The sequence below is a fragment of the Mauremys mutica genome, chromosome 4, assembly GCF_020497125.1.
Source record: "Mauremys mutica isolate MM-2020 ecotype Southern chromosome 4, ASM2049712v1, whole genome shotgun sequence".
Classification (NCBI taxonomy): Eukaryota; Metazoa; Chordata; order Testudines; family Geoemydidae; genus Mauremys; species Mauremys mutica.
Genome location: NC_059075.1, coordinates 26,386,730 through 26,401,604, shown reverse-complemented (window position 1 = coordinate 26,401,604; position 14,875 = coordinate 26,386,730). Strand labels below are relative to the sequence as shown.

General features: G+C 35.7%; 1 long non-coding RNA gene across 1 annotated transcript; it reads left to right on the top strand.

The window, feature by feature from the left end:
• Window positions 1-589: 589 nt before the first annotated feature.
• LOC123368274 lies at window positions 590-4,441 on the top strand. The gene is made up of 3 exons (XR_006578734.1): window positions 590-744; window positions 2,619-2,807; window positions 4,332-4,441. It is a non-coding gene; the product is annotated as an uncharacterized LOC123368274 (long non-coding RNA).
• The last annotated feature ends 10,434 nt before the right edge of the window (window positions 4,442-14,875 follow it).

Below are 14,875 nucleotides of genomic sequence, written 5' to 3'. Positions count from 1 at the left end.
ACACCAAGAATGATTAAAAAATAGAAATAAATCACAGACAAATGTGCCTATGCTAAAACTTAGTTGAACTCACAAACAATAAAAGCAAAACTGAAACCTGCCTATGCACCTGCTTCAGCAAACAGTTAAGCACATGCTTAATTTTAAACACATCTATAATCTCTTCCCTATTCATCAGACGCTTGACCCTGCAAATTTCCAAGCACTCCAATGCACATAAAAGCATATTTAATATTAGGTATGTGCGTAGTCCCATTAAAGACAATGCCTAACGTTAAGCATGTGCTTAAATGCTTTACAGGATCAGGTAAGTCAGCTCAGCATCAAACCCCTGATTATTTAAAGCACACACATAAGTCTCATAGGCCCTGATAGCCTTACATTTTATTGAAGCCAGTCAGTACTGTTTTTAATTGAGATCTTCATTGGTCACAATGAACTGTTTAGCTGTCTTACATCTAGTGAATGGCCATGTAGAATGTTTAAGCAACTCTAGCTTTGCCTCAATCCCTTGATTTCGCTAGTCATTTATTATCTGTCCTCTAAAGCCTTATTTAATTATACTTTTTTTTTCTTTCAGTGACTTCAATAGACCCTAATAGGAGGCTCAAATAATACAGTATATGTATAACAACATTTCAGCCAGGGAGGAAGAAGAGAACCTGACTACTGAGCCAGAAGGGAAAACTGCTACACACCGCCCTGGTTATTAGGCGCAGAGAAGACATCTTTGCCATCCTCATGGTAGGCAGGTGGGCAGATAGAATATATGGACATTAATTTTCCTTGTATCTTATCAATAATTAATACTTCTCTCATATATTTTCTCCTGTGTAGGGTGTTATACCCTGGTCATCATTGTAGTTTCTGAGCACCTTCCACTAGTGCATTAAGCCATGTGACTACACATCCGTCAGTGTTTGTTCTAACACCCTGTCCTCAGAGAAGTGTGAGCAGTGAAGTGTCTTGTTTTTGGATTTTTTTTAATAGTAGTGTGTCTATATATACATGTTGCTATATGTTTGTTAGAGAAAACAAGGTCAAAGAAACATAGCTTCCACATCCCTGTTTTTCAACATACTTTGCATGTGCTATGTAGAATGCACGTATGACACCATGCACACTTAGAGCACTATGTACAATACTTCTTAGATGTTTAGTTTAACATCTTTATTTTAATGTGACTCTACACTAATAATGGGCTAGACTGTTTCATGTGTGGCAGCCCCTCTGCACCCTTCAGGCAGCTGTAATCAGGCTGAAAATGCCCAACAGACAATTCCCTTGCTGTAGGGTGACTCTGCTGGGCATTACTGACTCCTCTGACTCCATCCCAGCTGTGGGGAAGGGGGAGGGAGGGGGCATGGCAGAGCTCTGCTTCACTATACCTATCCACCTCTGGCACAGGGTACATTAAGGACCCATGCTAATGGTGTAACTTAGAGCAGCCTGGCAACAGCTCTAAGTGGTGTCAGGGCCAGTGCTGGTCTTTAGAATCAGGACAACCAAACAGGCCCCCTAGTGCCTCATTCTCACCCTTCTGGGCCAAACTGAGCTCTGGCACAGGAGAGAATCTAACTTGATGATTTTTTTTAATGATGGACTGGCCCTTATTCCAGCACATGCTACTTACAGATGCAGTGCAGATTAGAATATATTCCAGTCAGCTGCAAGTGGCTGAACTCCTTTGATTTCTTGTTTAATATTGGATTAAGTGACTGGAAACCATTTGATACTCCTTTTCAGTTTTGAGAAGAAAGTGGTTTATGGTTAAATCTTGTCCATATTAGAAAGATCTGTATATACACATATGCACATGCTGCTTTTAGGTGTGATTATCTCCAATCTCAAATATGAGATATAGTTAGTTCTGGTCACTTGGATGGGTGACATCCTAGGAAAATGCAGGAAGTAGAGATTTTGGTGACCGAATAGGTGGTACTCTTCCCTTACTGTAGGGGGCGCTTGTTACCAAAGCAATGACACTATGTAGGGACAGTGTGACATTGGATATACCATCTTTTGAATGAGACATAAAACCAAGGTCCTGACTCCTTGAAGTAATTCAAAGAGCACAGGGCACTGCAGTATTGCCTGAGTAAATTCTGGTAAATTAGGGTAACTGCATTCAGCGTACCTAGAACATCCCCTTTGCAGCTTCATTTGGAGAATTTATTCTTTGTGAAATCTCTTCTGCATTGTGTCTTGTTTCAGAATGGCTGGTGTATTCTACTGCAGAGGTAGCTGCATTTCAGTGGTGGGGTGAATCATATCTGTGTATATAACTTGGAAGACACGATGGGATCCTAAATAAATGTAATATTTTTTACATAAACAGTGTTATTATTTTTAAAATAGATCAGTATCTTATATGCATCTGTATGTTAACGTCACCTGATTAGCGGCTACTCCCAGAGCAAACCACAGGCTGAGAGCAGTGAAATCAATGGGAGTTCAGCACCTGGGCTCTTTTGAGAAGCCCACTAGGCATCTATCTGCATCTTTAGGTGCCTGAATACCTTTAAAGTTCTGGCCCTTCGTTCTATGGTACATAGAGCTCCACTCTTCTGGTGGTCCTGACTACACACAAGCAGCTCATCAGCCAAATGCTATTTCAGGTTGCCACCTGCAGCCCTATCTGACATCTGCTGCTACAGACCACTGTGGATGCTGAATTCTGGAGCTGTCTTCCCTTGCTGCCTCCTCTTTAGCTGTACTTCTAGATTTCCTGAACAACTCAGAGAGATCACCTAAGGACACAGAGCCTCATAAGTCAAAGGCTTTCAGGCAGACAGGCGCAAGATGAGGTAAGAGGCCTCTAAGTATGGGATGGAACCAGGCATAGAAACTGGATGAAACCACATGTATATTAGAGTTGGGTCCAAACTGGAATCCTGGATCCAAGTCACCCCTGAAGTTTGAGAAGGCTGGGATCTGGATCTGAACTTGGTGACTAATTCAACTTATTATTTCTGAATTGGAAACCCAAATTTGTGGAAAGTCTGGATTTGAAAAAGAACTTAATACTCTAGCCATATATATACTTCATGTAGATTTCCATGAAGCCCAGATCTGGCCCTGTCTAAGTACCTGGATATGGGCCAGAGTTTTTTTTTAAAGAATCTTAATTTTCTTTGTCATGAAAACCTCTTATACATTTTCAGACCATTCTCTCAAAACAGCTGTTCTAATTACCAGAGCAGAATAAAAGTAGAAATTACATTAAACTATGTATTTGTCAGAAATTTTATAGTTTTCTATACTATTTACAGGTCACCACTGATATAGAATGATAATACTTACCTCATCTGGTTGTCATAAGGCTTAATTCATTAATGTGTTTAAAGCACTTTGACAGCTTTAGATGAAAAGTGTTACAGAAGTTCAAAGTATTATTAAAGAATGAATAAGTTTAATGTTCCTAATATTTTTTTTTCTCACTGGAGATTTTGTTTAAAATCAAAATGAATGTCATGTTTTTTTTAATTTTAAAACTTTTTCTGAAGCTAATCTTTATTGTAAATAACTCTTTTTCTCTGTTGTCTGTCTGTCTCTCTTTGCGTATTTCTTGATGGATACTCAGTTTTAGTGATTTAAGTTATTACTGCATGATATAGGTTCTTTAATAAGAAGGGTTCACAGATGCTGAAACTTGCCTCATGAAGTAAATCTCCCCTCCAGTAAGAACCAAGTCAAGCTATGCTTTCCAGTCAGAAAAGTAGTTTTCTGTAACAGCTTTTTTCATAACATTAGTACAATGTTTAATAACCTCTTCTGCAGAGAAATCCTGTCTCTGCAGAGAAATGTGTTGTTCTAAGAGCCTCAGAGATATAGATATAAAAGCTTTAGATCATAACCTGAAATCTTGCATTTTTAGATGCAGGGTTTTTTTAATTACAATAAGTTGTACTGCTTTTTAGAACCTGTTAACATCCATGCTGTAAAGGTATGGGTAGGACTGTAAAAGTGAAATAATCTGTGCAATTTTCTTGTGTTAAAATAAAACTCAATGGAAGATTATTATTTAAAAAAATGAAATATTGGGAAAGTATCAAAGGCCTTGAGAAACATGCATCTCTCATAACAAAGATCGGAAAAAAATCCCCTCAAAATATATGTGAAAATGTGTTTTAGGTTACAACAATGAATGCTCTAAAATCAATGCTGTCACTGTGTCAGTACTTTAAAATGACATGGTGATTTTCTAGTTTTAAAATACATCCAGGGGGAGCTAGGGAGTAACAATTTTGCCTTCTCTAATGGTGTATAAGGGAATATGAATACAGAGAAGAGTAACATAAATGACTAATATTTGTTTTGTTTTTTTATAGGAACTTTTGATCAGAAACTGGTCAGACATTCCCAGAGTGGTTGAGAGCCTGTCAAGGTCACTGCCAAGGACAAGAGAGTCAATTAGTATGCAGATCAGAGGCAAGGAGTTCAAAGGTATTGTTCCAATTCAATCACATTAGCCAGGCCAGTAATGAACAAACGGCATGACCTTAATCATGGAGCCTGAACCACTCATTGAAGGAAAGTATGTGTCTGTGTGTGTATTTGGAGGGGAGGGGGGCATTGGAAGGAGGGGTTAGAGTGACAGGAAGGTTTTTTAAAGAGACAGTATGAACAGTTGGCTTAATTAGCCACCACTATTAAAAAACTTGTTTCATAGGCCCCTTATTTTTAAAGTACAAGATTTTTTTATTTTGGATTATAAATTGAAACAGACTTAAATGGACAGTGGGTGAGAATATTTAATAAAAATGCTCAAGCATTCACTGATATGCCAAAGGCTTGCAGGAAGAGGTGGATAACCTATGTAAAACATCAAACTACATTTTGAAATTGCAGTGTCTCCTTCTCAATAAGCTAATTTCCTTAAAGTCTTGAAATAAAGACATTTCTGGGTCCCTCCCCTATATTACAGAATGTTACACGACTTGCAATCCATACACACAGGAATTTGTAGTTATGTCATTAATATGTTAGAAAGAATGAGTGATTTATATATAACAGAAAATAATGTTTTAATATCTGAAGTCTGGCAAACAGAGCTATATACAATAATATTTTAGGTGTTTTAGGTATCACAGTTGCCAAGTTATTTCCCAGATTTCTTAGTATAGCAATCTGCATGTGTGATTGTACTCCTATCTATCTATCTATCTATCTATCTATCTATCTATCTATCTATCTATCTATCTACTCACACACACATATTATGCACGTTACACTCACTGTATTATCTACATATGAAATATGTTCTGCCTTTTTGCTCTCTTCTGTTTATGTTTATATGTAACACACAGAAGAAAGTAAAAAAGACAGAACATATTTCATATGTAGATAACACAATGTGTGCATGTTTGTATATAATATAGATGTGTTGGTAGTGACACCATATCTAGGGCTGCACTGAAATTTCTACTCAAAGTAGGATTAATTTCTCCCTTTTTCTATACTAATAATTGAATTTAGTCACTGTAATTCTTCAAAGGACAATTGCATTTTCTATATTTATACACATATACATACAGATTTGCAAATGCATACATATTTCCTGCATATGGAAAGGAACCACTTTGCACATAATTCAGCATTAACCATTGAAAATTTGAATGACACTTAAAATATGCCCATTTGCTTCTAAGATGGTTTATCTTGCAAGTATTGTTTCTTGTTAATATGTAGTAACTTATAAGTTTCCACTATCTCTCTGGGTAACATTTGCTCAACAATTACTTCTGCTGGAGTAGATTTCCAAACGAAGCTGCAGGCTTCATTGGGGAAGCTGTTTGCAGAAATCTCTTCATTTTTCTATAAATGAATCATGAGAGACAACTAAGATTTTAGAAATCAAGATTTTTGTTTTTTCTTTTTTTATTAGGGAGGTACTTCCGTTTTAGTGAGATATGGTGAAGATGCCTAACAGAAACTAAACTATTCTAGGCTATGATGCACCCTCGGGGTTCATGAATGTTGGGGGAGGAACAGTGATTATACAATGCAATAACATATTGAGACACTCTTTCAGTTTTACACTTGGTATCAAGTAAATACAGGATATCTCACCCATGAAGGGTGATTATCTTTCATGAAGGGAGGAAATGAGTTATTAAGGTCTTTCTCAGGAGCAAAACAAGGATAAGAATCTTTATTAGTGTAAGAAACAATTTGTTTTTTCCCTACAGAAATATACTTCCTTTTTAGCATTTTTTTTTCTTATTGTCTGTATCTCAAAAAGAAACCCATATCAGTTTCAGCTGATACTTACCAGTGCACTGCTTGAGAATACTGCTATAAAACATGTGCTCATTGCCATTTTTATCTAGATCAAAATTAATAATATTTTTAGGCATGAAATGTCTATCCACTCCCATAAAAACACGTGTAAAGTATTTGATATTTTATTTGAGGATATTAAAAGATTGTTTAAAAATAAACATGTACCACTGGAGCTGAATTTTCACACGATTATTCAGATCGTCAATAGGTCTCCTTTGATCATATTATTATGATGCTTCTGCAGGATCTCATTCTAAGACAGACATATTTTCTCTCTCTCTCTTGCCCCCCCCCCACTAAACAAGGTCATAGATTTTTTTTTTAAATGAGGACTAGAAGTTCCAAGTACAAGATTAAGTAAGTTCTAACAGTGTTATAAAAGTAAGTGCTTTTTTCTATAATAAAAGGTGTTTAAAAGGTTCGCTACAGCTTTAAACAGAATTACAATTTACTTCTTTCAAGTGTCCAGGCCATAAATTCTTCTCAATTCCCTCTCTCTCTCCTTGTCGGAATTAATGAGATCAGATTTGATCAGGGCAGTGATGTGTTCAGAGCCAAATCACACAACAGCGCGCGTGCGGTAATGGAATTTGCATCTAATGCATACATAAATCAAACATCTTTCTGGACATTTTCATATGCATAATGTCATTTCATCCAGTTCTCTCTGTGCAGAGGGGGAGATTTTTCTCTCTGAGAGAATGACTTTCTTTAATGCTTTCATTTTATTTTCGCTGACTACAATCCCCGAGAATGCGCTCGGTCGGAGAATCTTTCGGGGCGCGGTTGACAGTTTCTTTTCCAAGAGGGGTCCTTCACATTTATCATGCCTCTTCCTCGGGGGCTTTGTTATGCAAATGTGGCTGAAATTGATAATTCCAAAGTGCTTCATTTCGGTTCCTTGGCGGTTGGAGATGGTAGATAAAAAGAAACTGACAAGACACACTGATTGCCCTCAATGCTTGTAACTCTCTTGCTAACAAGGCTCGATATTGTTAAAAATTCCTATTGTTATCAGGGTGGCAGTTCCATTATGCAGGCCTTGCAAATTTCTGATTTGAATATTAACCCTTTAATCACCCTTCTCCCCTCCCCCCAACCCAAAATCAATTGCCATCAAATGGCTTAAGGACACAAAACATTAAATTATTTCCCTATTATGATTGAACATCTGTGATACATTTTAAAAACCCCATTAATTATTTTTCAAGGTAAGCTGGAACATTTTATATCTAGATGTAAAAAAAAAAAAAAAAAGAGCAGGGGGGAGAGGAGGGTATGTTGCAACAACTCTGGCAAGGATAGACTGAACTGCATTATTTCAAGATATTTTTTTGAGGGGGGGAAGAGGGGAGGAGGAGTGAAGGGGACAGAGAAGAATATTTACATGGAAATTTCTGTTTATAAAAATCAAATATAATAGTTCCTGGAGAGTGGAGAAGTTTCATTTGTTTAAACTTGTGTTTACTTGAACTTTATGTTCTGACTGAGGTAGGCCTCTTGGAGGGGATAGCGTGACTTCATATTCCATAGTGTAGTTGATTTTTACTTGGCTGTCCTGTTGGCTGCAGATATACCTTTTTTTTTCGGGCTACCCAGCAACAAATGAAAGAAAATCTCCTTTAATCTGACAGGTAGGTGACCAAAAAGTTCATAGAGCAAAAGGAAAGTGTAAATGATGAGGAGGTTGTATAGCTTTTGTTTGTTTGTTTGTTTGTTTGTTTCCTTTTTTGACCAGTCTATAACTTCACTTGTATAATTAAGTGCTGCTTATCTAGGCAGATTACACTAGGTGATTTGTAAGTATCCTTGACAGTGCAGTAGAGGGAAATGTATATTCTAGGGGAATGATCCGGCACCGGTTCAAGTCAATGGGAGCTTTGCCAATGGCTTATAATGGGCGCTGGATCGGACGTTGGAGATGGTGCTCTCCTGCACAATGACAAGTTAAATGTATGTTCTAGATCATATGCAAGTTACATTTACACTGAGAAAAGCAAAGGTGCTTGATAACTGATTTACTCATTGATTTAATGAAAATGTGGCTTCTGGAATTTCATACATCCTTTTAAGACTTGCTGTTATGTGCCCAAAGAAGGTGAATTCCTCCCCACCAACCACATGCCTTCGCGCTCGTATTACAATTAAAGGTTAATTTTGGTTTATCATCTTTCTTGAGAGACCTGATGCGGTTCCAGTTAAAGTAAAGATTAATATGACAAGGTAAGTACTCTAGATGCTGGGGTGCGTGGGGGGAGAGGGAGGGTTTCCTCTGTAAAACGAAGCATAATTCATTGCTAACATCAGGCAACTGCAACAATATTATATCTCTGTACAATTTCCAAGAAGATGCATCTCAACCAGCTCATGTCAAAGGAACATCAAAGTTTGCCACACTCTTAGTTTTGAAATCTTGCAGAGCTGTGTCTGCCAAATTATAGTAAATGAAAAAGATACTTGCACACCAGTAACCTCTTTTATATTGGACCAAGGATCTGTCTTCCTCCCCTTGTTAAAAAATCTTTCCCATTATTGTGGTAACTCTTGGGAAACTCATACACTTGGGTTTTCTTTCATTTATAGGTATGATGGCAGATTAAAACTATGTCAGGAAACAGTGATAATGCCCACTGTAGAGTCTTGTGAGTTACAGTAGATAAATTTTCCATGTCAGTGTTTTTTCTTTCAGTTATTTGAAAACACCCTTTTAATTTTTATTGTGTTTGTATCCTTATTCTTTTACCAAAACTGATACCTTCCCACCCTTTAATTCAGAAACAGATATAACTAAAACTGGTTGATATAAACTTATAATTTGAATCTATCATTTAATCTGTCTATTAGAGTAACCCGTGTTAGTGCTTTTTCCCTATTGATTTACATAATTCTGTCAAGTACCATTATTTATATTCAATGGTATTAATATCACTAGGTGGTCTATGGTTGTATAATCACCAATACTATCTAAACTTCGCAGTAATGACTACATTAGCCAGCAGTAGTCAAATAGTACTAATCAGTCAATATTTGTTAAAAACAATAAATGTAGTTAATGTATCCTGTCTGCCATAGAGAATCAACCGTACCTCTGATGGTTTAAAAAGATTTCCCATACTTTCCCAGAATCAAAGAGAGTGCTTATCTTTTGGAATGAGAGATTTAAAGATTTGTATGTATGTTCTGAATTTATTTCTTATTTTCAGTTATGTTTAGCATTGACTCTGTTGTAATCTGAATACGTAATGCTATCTGTAGCCTCTATGAGACAGAGTGGGTTTTTCTTGCATTGTTTGGTTTTTCATGGGCTCATTTTGCCAGTGAAGAATTGTATGTATTTTTGTAATAAGAAAACTTGTCAGCAAATTTGTGACCGTAGAATTAGAGATACAGCTAAGCTGATATATATGTAATGGCTTCATTATGCGTAAGAGGAGGTATTCTTTACTTTTCAGCCCAAAATACACAAAGCACCCATTAGAATGAAGAGGCCTGTGATGTCTCTTCATGTGCAGAGTATAAAGGTACATGAATGTCCTTGCTTGTTGGCATTTAATTTACCAGTTGCCTCTGTAGTGGAGCCTTGGCAGATTCAGCTTGAATCTGAAAGACAGGCTGTCATACTGAGAGTCTGCTGCCTACTGCTGAAATTGAGAGGCTTGGCAGATATGCAAACAGTAACTGGGTTTGAGTTGTTTTGATTACAAGTTAAACAGAAAGTCATTGGCAGGGCCAATGTAAATCTGCTGAGGTTTTTTGGCAAAATCTGTGGAGGTATTTCTATAGTTTCTGCAGAATTCTGTAGCACCTTGATTTCACATCAAAGAATGTCCACCTTTGAACCTGATCTGTGTATAAATGTGTCAGGAATGTAAGTGAACAGGTTTAAATTGCTCAGAGCTTCCAGATTCAGAAATATGAAACATATTAACAACACAGTATACTGCACCATGCTTTGTGCAGTTATTAAATTGTGGAGTATAGAATTTAATTCATGTTCATGTGTGTTTACAGTTGTAAAAATGTAATGTGAGATATAATAATTTAGAATAAGAATGCAAAATATATTTTAATAAAGGTATCAAGAAAAAGCCATTGGGCCAGATCCTGAACTTGGTTATGTCAGCGTAAATTCAGAGTAACTTTATGAATATGCTTTTTTATTGAAGTAAACAAGGTACACTTGTACTGAAGTCACTTCCTCAGGATATACACTGGTATAACAGAGAGCAGAATTTGAACCATGAAGCATCCTTTAAGTTTTCCATAATTTTGCCTGAAACTTCTGGCTGTCTGACCATCCTATCCTGATAAAATTCTAGTGCTCACCCTGAATTTATTTCCTATAACATTCAGTTGACTCTGTGTCTGATCTTCTATGCTGATTTGATAAAAGTAACCCAAACTGACATTATGTGAGCAAAAAAGGAGTCTGTACACTTTAATTACATTCCCTTTTACGGCTCACCCTCTGTTTAATTCTGAGTTAGTGTTTTGAACACTACTATATCCTTTACTGAGTTTGCCTTGCAATTTTAAGGCGAAACCATGTTAATTTTGGAGGGAGGAAAGAGAATACATATAATTGTCGCTCCCATTGTTTCTGGCTGGCTGGCTGTAGACAGATTTCTGCAAGGCTGGCTTTACATAGTAACAATACATTGATTTACAGAGGCAAGAATATTTCCATGATTGGAAGGGCTAAGACCCCTTTATTTGAAAGCTGAGAATCTGCAAAATGTGACAAAGTTCTTGGAAAGAGCCCAAATGTATGGAATCTGCAGCTTGCTTTCTTTCTTTCTTTCTTTTTTTTTTAACCCACTTATATCTCGGGCTACTTCTGCCTCTTAAAGATGGCTTTGAAGGAGAAACAAACCAAATTTAGACAGAGCATTATATAGTTCATACTAAAATTTTTTTAAAGTCTCACTCGAACAAAGTTAATTAGTATATTATTGTTGTGTTTTAAATTCACTTTCTTTCCATATCTGGTCAATTGGAAAAGGATTTAAAATAAAATAGAGTTGTTTTACTTGGAAGTTATTTCACTGTTTCTCTCGCATATTGTGCGTCTTTTTTATTCTTCTCCCAGTGGAATATAAGAGTTTATGTTAATAGATCATGTCAAACCTCTGGTAACATGGGAAACAATGGCATTTTAAGGTACAGGTTCATTTACAGGTACAGTTTAAAAGATGCACTTGCTCTGTCAACAGCCAGCCAGCCAGAAACAATGGGAGTGACAATTATATGTATTCTCTTTCCTCCCTCCAAATTTAACATGGTTTTGCCTTAAAATTGCAAGGCAATCTCAGTTAGGGATATAGTAGTATTTAAAACACTAACTCAGAATTAACAGAGGATGAGCTGTACAAGTGAATGTAATTCAAATGTACAGATTCCTTTTCTGATCAAATAATGTCAGTTTGGGTTATTTTTATCAAATCAGCATAGAAAAATAGACTTAGGAATCTTCTAACAGTATCTTTTATTCCCCCCACTTCCATACTGCAGCCCAATGTTGTATTTTAGAGAATGCTTACAAATGTCAAATCTCTCTGAAAGTGATATACTTTACTACTGTTCTTTCTTATAATACAAACATTTCAGTGCAGCTCTGATATTATTTTTCAAAATACTCAGGATTTTGAAATATGGACAACAGGAGAATATGGATTTTAGCTATAATACCATAAGTGCTTAAAAGTTATTTCTGAGCTGATTTAACATGGAAAATCTCCAGGTAGATTAATTTTATGGGCAGCTTTTATAGGTGTAACATTTCAAGATGAGAAAGCCGTGCTTCCTGAAATTTCGTTTCGGCAGATTTCATTGGCACTTCCATATCCATCTTTTATTACCTTAAAGTTGAAATTTAATCTCATTTTTTTCTGATTTTTACTTAATTTCCAGTTGAAATGGCTGGAGCTGTATTTTTGTGCTCAGATTCTGTTGCCTCTATTGCTTTTCATCATTTACATCGCAAATAAAAAAATCATTATAAAAAGTATAGGTACTTAAATTAAATAGCTGTGCTTTTAAGAAATTACAAGGCCACTCATGTCTGTTATTTTTTACTGGACCAGGTGGTTAAAGCAAGGTTAAATAAATATTCCTCAAAAAACTTCTTTCCAAAAGGCTGCCTTAATTCACAAAAGCAAGGAAAGTCTGTGCTTAACCCACTCATGCTGTTGTAACACATATGCCTGAAGCTGCAGTCTTTGTACAGGCAAAACTCCCAGTAGAAACATGTTTTTATAAATATAAATAAATACGTATTCAAAGCATGCACCAGAATGGTCTATAGTCCAATGATCTGCACTACTCTATAGCAGGAGTAGTGTGTATGCTATATTGTGCACTAGGTAAAAAGGAACATGTTTAGCCAAGTTTCTGTATTACTCTTAATATGGATTCACAACACGCATCATAGGAGATGTGTGTTGTGAATGCCCATGAATAATAGTATACACTTGCGTATTATGCACTTTTCTGTATCTCTGAAACATACTCCAGAATACATAGCAAGTCCTTATGAAAAGTGGCTTTTATGCATGCGTTGTGCTTTTTAAATTTCAATACCTCAGCCATTTGTTGGTTTGAGTTTTTTTGTTTGTTTGTTTGTTTTTGTTCACCTTTGTCTCTACCACAAGAGCTAGTCTATATTATGGACTGATGGCCTAGAAAATTACTTTAAAAAATAAAGATGTTTTAAAATTCCAGCAATAAAAGTGGGGGAAAATAGGAAGTGTGTGTGTATGATATGTAGGTGTGTGAGAAATTCACAGACCCCTTCACACTGTAATTTTAATTTTGATGGCTGAGTTATATACCTTTAAAAAATGTTCTCAGTAATATAAATGCTGAGAAACTCTTAACTGTTGTGGTGCCTGTGGTAATAAAGAAATGCACTGGGAGAGAATGACAGGGGTACAAAACACTAAAGAATGATGATTTCCTTACTAGCAATAAGATTGCATAAATTAGGTGTACATAAGTTCCCAGTGATTTATAGCACTTGAAACTTACACACACACACAAAAAAGGTTATATGTGATGTTGTGTTGGAAAATAGCAAACACTGGTGGTTATTCATATAATGGATAAAAGAACAATGATCTAAATATGGATTATAACAGCTGTTCTTTGTAAGGATCTTTGTACACCATTTATATAAATTATTTTCTAAAATATTTCCTTGAAGACATACTTAATCATGCAAACTTGCATATCCTATTTGTTAATTTAAAAAAAAACACATTCATTCTTCCCCCCACCCACCTCCTTCCCTCCCTACTGTTAGCCTATTAGCAGAAGTGGCATCTTATCGATTGGATACTTAATAACTATATTCTCCTATACTTGCTCAAATATTTAACTGTTTGTATGGCAACTAGTGTAAAGGTGTGTAAGTAAGGTAAATCTAAAATGGGGGAATAAAGAAATGGATTGTCTATGGCAACAAGAAGTAATTATTTTTCCTCAAAGGATCAGCTGCATAGAGTTGTTTGAAAAACAATCTAAACAACATTTTGTTCATCATTGATTTTAAAAGCATTAAAATTAGTTTGTATGCAGCTATATTCATTAAGCTTTTATGTATGCTGGTAGGATAAATAGTTAAGAAGCAATAAAATATTCTGTAGTAAAATATACTTTGCCAGTTGTCAGAAGAAATAAAATACATATATTTGGAATGTTTACTTCCTGTACAATATATTTGCCATGTTAATTACAAACCTAATAAAGCAATTTTTTGTGTGCATCTTAAGCAGCTTATAGCTGTAGATGACTAATACAACTGTTATGGAATGTACTGTGTTGGGGAGTTGAGTGTTCATACAAATGAGAAAAAGAGTTAGCAACGTATACCCCTACAGTCCGTACATTTTAAAGCTAAATCCTCTCTTAGAAACTAGTATTGCAGTATTGCCTTGTTGTAATTTTTAACCTTAGCAAAAAGAATGGAAGGTTTTTTTTCTCTTACATGTAATTTTCTTTGCTCCTTTTGATTCCTCAAGTCAATATCTGCATTCATACCTAAACCAATTCATCTTCTTTCACTGAAGTACTTAAGTTTATTTTTGTAAAAATAATAATAATAATAAAAATTGAGAACATTACACTGGACTAGCGCCCAAGGAAAAGAAACTTTTTTGGTTCTTACATATAAGAGCACAACCTTTTGTTTTGTATTAGAAGAAAGGAAAGAGCTCTGTGTGTGTGTGCAAAACAACAACATGCCATCAGAGAGAATAATGCATATCAAAATGAATTCTTGTTATTGTGTTCAGGTGTATTTGTGAATACAAAAATTGAAGTTTGAAAAGTCAATTAATATGCATTTAAATTCTTTAACATCAGATTTCTTTAATGTGAAAAATTTTGCTAGACAGTTTGTCAGTTTCGCTGTAAGTGTTGCACTGTGATCATAACTAGTTTCCTCCATCTATGATTGCTAGATGGCTCTGGAATGTGTTACTGCTTCCTGCTCCATGAGAGAAGAATAGTCTTGAAAACATGGAAGTACTTATAAAGTAAATAAGCTTTAATTAAATATCATTGTCTAGCATTAATCTTTATAGCTCTGTTC